Source organism: Saimiri boliviensis, chromosome 9 (assembly GCF_048565385.1).
Source record: "Saimiri boliviensis isolate mSaiBol1 chromosome 9, mSaiBol1.pri, whole genome shotgun sequence".
In the NCBI taxonomy this organism is placed as follows: domain Eukaryota; kingdom Metazoa; phylum Chordata; class Mammalia; order Primates; family Cebidae; genus Saimiri; species Saimiri boliviensis.
The window spans coordinates 78,944,697-78,948,580 of NC_133457.1; the positions used below are offsets into that span (position 1 = coordinate 78,944,697).

At 37.2% G+C, this 3,884-nt stretch overlaps 1 pseudogene; it reads right to left on the reverse strand.

The window, feature by feature from the left end:
• Nucleotides 1–2,379: 2,379 nt before the first annotated feature.
• LOC120367897 (DNA-directed RNA polymerases I, II, and III subunit RPABC4 pseudogene) lies at nucleotides 2,380–2,855 on the reverse strand (annotated as a pseudogene).
• Nucleotides 2,856–3,884: the final 1,029 nt, after the last annotated feature.

Consider the following 3,884-nt stretch of genomic DNA (forward strand, 5'->3'; position numbering starts at 1 on the left):
CAAAACCACAATGAGATGTCATCTCATACCAGTTAGAATGGCAATCATTTAAAAATCAGGAAAAAACAGATGATGGAGAGGATATGGAGAAATAGAAACACTTTTACACTGTTGGTGGGAGTGTAAATTAATTCAACCATTGTGGAAGACAGTGTGGCAATTCATCAAGGATCTAGAACCAGAAATACCATTTGACTCAGCAATCCCATTACTGGATATATACCCAAAGGATTATAAATCATTCTACTATAAAGACACATGCACACATACTTTAGTGTGACACTGTTTACAATAGCAAAGACTTGGAACCAACCCAAATGCCCATCAATGATAGATTGGATAAAGAAAATATGGCACATATACACCATGGAATGCAACCATAAAAAGGGATGATGTGTTCATGTCCTTTGCAGGGACATGGATGAAGCTGGAAACCATCATCCTCAGCAAACTAACACAAGAACAGAAAACCAAACACTCCCACTCATAAGTGGGAGTTAGTTGAACAATGAGAACACATGGACAAAGGAAGGGGAACATCACACACCAGAATCTGTCAGGGTGTGGGGGCCTAGGGCATGGATAGCATTAGGAGAAATATCTAATGCAGATGACAGGTCTGTGAGTGAAGCAAACCACCATGACGTGTGTATAACCATGTAACAAACCTGCAAGTTCTGCACATGTGCCCCAGAACTTAAAATTTAATAGTAAAAAAAATGCCCTTTTACAAAGCAGAACTTTGAACGTTGAATACATTGGAGTAACATATTTAAAGAGAATAAATGATTATATCTATCTTAATTATTTTCATTCCAACATATTCTGACAATTTTCTAATATAAAAGTTGAGAGAATCATACAGTGAATATCCAGATGCCCACCATAGTTATATTTTACTGTATATCTTTTGTTACACTTTCTGTCATCCCTTCATCCATCAGTTTATCCATTTTTTTTGGATGCATTTCAAATTTGCAGACATCAGTTCACCCCTAAATCGTTCAGCACACATATCATTAACTGGAGTTCAATATTTGTTTATAGTTCTTTTTTAAAAATAAAACTTATGAAACAAAATGCACAGATTGTAAATGTATTATTTGATGAATCTCAACAAATGCAGGCACCCATGAAACCCAAACCCTTCTTGAGACGAGAACATCCCCGCCATTCTGGAAGGTTTCCTTGTGACGCCTTCCCAGTCAAATTCAATTCTGTTGTCTCAAAGACAGTCACCAAATTAGTGATTCCTTTTCTAGAATGTCACATAAATGAAATTAGCTTTTTTTCTTTTAGAAACCTGTGGTCTTAGCAAAGAGTTGCAAACGTTCAACACATCCTTACTAGGCTCCAGATGTCTATCTGTAAGAATTTGTTAATAGGATATGTTTGCTTCGGTGGAGTAGCAAGAAAGCTTGAAGGATTGCCAACAGCACACCCTTCATACCAAAGCACCCACATCAACTCATTAGATCAAAGAGCATCGATCCCATGTAAGAGCAGAGTTAGCCCCTCCAGGCTAGAAGATTAATGGGTTACACCAGTTGGCCCCAGCCTAGGGATCTTTGGCTTCCAGATATCCTCAGAATTACTTTTGAACTCCACTATTAATTTTAGTATTTCAAAATATCAAATTGGAATGATATGTTAATCTTCCATAGGGCTGCACAGACTAACGAAACCTTTTTTTCATTTTACTTTTGATTGTTATTATATAATTATAATAGCTAACACTTCTGGCATGTTTATAATGTATTAATCACTGTTTTAAGTATTTTACATTTTTAATTTCATTTGATAGCATGACATCTCATATGCAGTCATTGCTTCTGTACTTTTTAAAATGAGAAAATTCATTTTTACTCTAAAAGTGCAATTTGCTTGTTAGATTAAAAATCTTCAAGCAAATATGAAGCCTGTGGCGAAAACGAATGAAAGGAATGGCTGGACTAAACAGAGGCAAGTCTCTCTTTGATTCTTTTTTTTTTTTTTTTTTTTTGTGGTTTCCAATAAATTTATTTAATCACAACTTCAGAGGGTTCTAGAAACTTGCATTTTTAATAAGCACCGCAGATGATTCTAGGTTTTAATTAAAAGTGTGGTTTGGGTAAGCAACTTTACCCTTAATTGTGTGTCAGATTACATATAGAGTAAAACAAAAAGTCATGTAATGGAACAAAAAATTGCTTTATACAAAATATTAGTAGATAAATACAATATGGTCTTAAAAATCAAATCATATGTATATAGTTGTATTCCTAAGTACAGCAGTGCCTCACTCATTCCAAGTTTCCTTTCTATGGTTTCAGTTATCTGTAGTCAACCACATGCGAAAATAGATGAGTACTGTACACTGTGTAAGAAGATATTTTGAGAGCAAGAAAGACCAACCACATTCATATAACTTTATTACAGTATGTTATCATTGTTCTATTTTATTAATCTCTTGCTATGCTTAATTTATACATTACACTTTATCATCGGTATGTATATATAGAAAAAAGGTGTATAAAGGTTTGGTACTATCTGAGGTTTCAGGAGTCCCCTGGGGGCCTTGGGATGCATCCCCTGAAGGTGAAACTACTGTATGCAAAATCGAAAGCTATACAACAATTAGAAACTTTGAGAGAGCAAATCTAAGTATAAGTGAAGACATTTCTCTGAATTCCCAGGTTTCATCGAGCATCAAAAATGACCAATCTTTTAGTCCTTTTCTTGTACATTATTCTGTATCCACATTCTCTGCATCTGATTGGATCCCTGGATTTTATTTCATTTTCTGTGTGACGTTCTCCACAGATATGTATCATTGGTTGCCGCTTTGGAGGCTGAAGGTCCTTCTGAGTGTCCATTATTAGCCCGCAAAACGGGAAAACTCCACATTTCCAAATACAATCCAGCTTGTCTCGGTTCTCTTTGATTCTTAAGGAAATCTGTGCTTGCGGAATCTTTGTTAACATGTATTGAAAATGTGAATAGTGACATTACAGGAAGTTGGTGGTATAAATCATAAGAAATAGGCACCATAGATTTATGATTAATTGTTCTTAATTTTTACAAAGGCATAAGAGACTGGGGTTATGAGTTCAGTTTCCTCTTGTTACTGAGGGGCCTGGGCCAGGCAGTCTGGTTTCCTCCTCTTTCGAGATTTAACCAATTGCGTGACTGTGGATACAGCATTTGACCTCTTTGGGCGTCAGTTTCCCATGTGCAATGTGTGGTTTGAACTAGTCGTCTCTAAAACCTTTTCCAGGAATAAAAATCTGTGGTTCTCTGACGTTTGCTCGAAGATGCTTATCTGCTGAGAGCCTTGCCCTGGCTTCACGTGGCTTCAGCCCTTTGAACAGAAGAGGGCGCCCTAAACATGGTGATTCCTTCCTTCCTTTCCCTGCAGGCCCTTTTGGCAATTCTGGTAGAGGACCGGTGCAAGTGTTCTCAACAGTCAGCATTCAGTTGTCCAGAGGCCAGCATTTTCCCTGGATAATGGGTAGCTAAAGCCTCAGAGGAAGCCACTGACTTTGCATCTTTCCAAATCGTGTGAGGTTGAAAGTTTTAATTATATTTTAACTATGAATATAATTGAAGAAGACGGAAAAAAGGCACTATTATAATTCCATAGTCAGTTACTGCTCAAAAATAAAATGCAGATAAGTAGTATAGCCATTCGCGTTCTTTCTGACTGGCTGGAGGGGGTGGGGTATGGGTGTGTCACATATTGTCTCAGGGCTCTCAGGACATGGCTTCATTCATTCATTCCATATTTGCCGAGGGTCTGCTGGGTGCCAACTACTGTTTGTTTATGGCATCAATCAAACAAAGCCCTTGTCCTCATTGAAGCTAATATTCTATGAGCATTTTCAGAATGGTGGGCTGAAATGGAT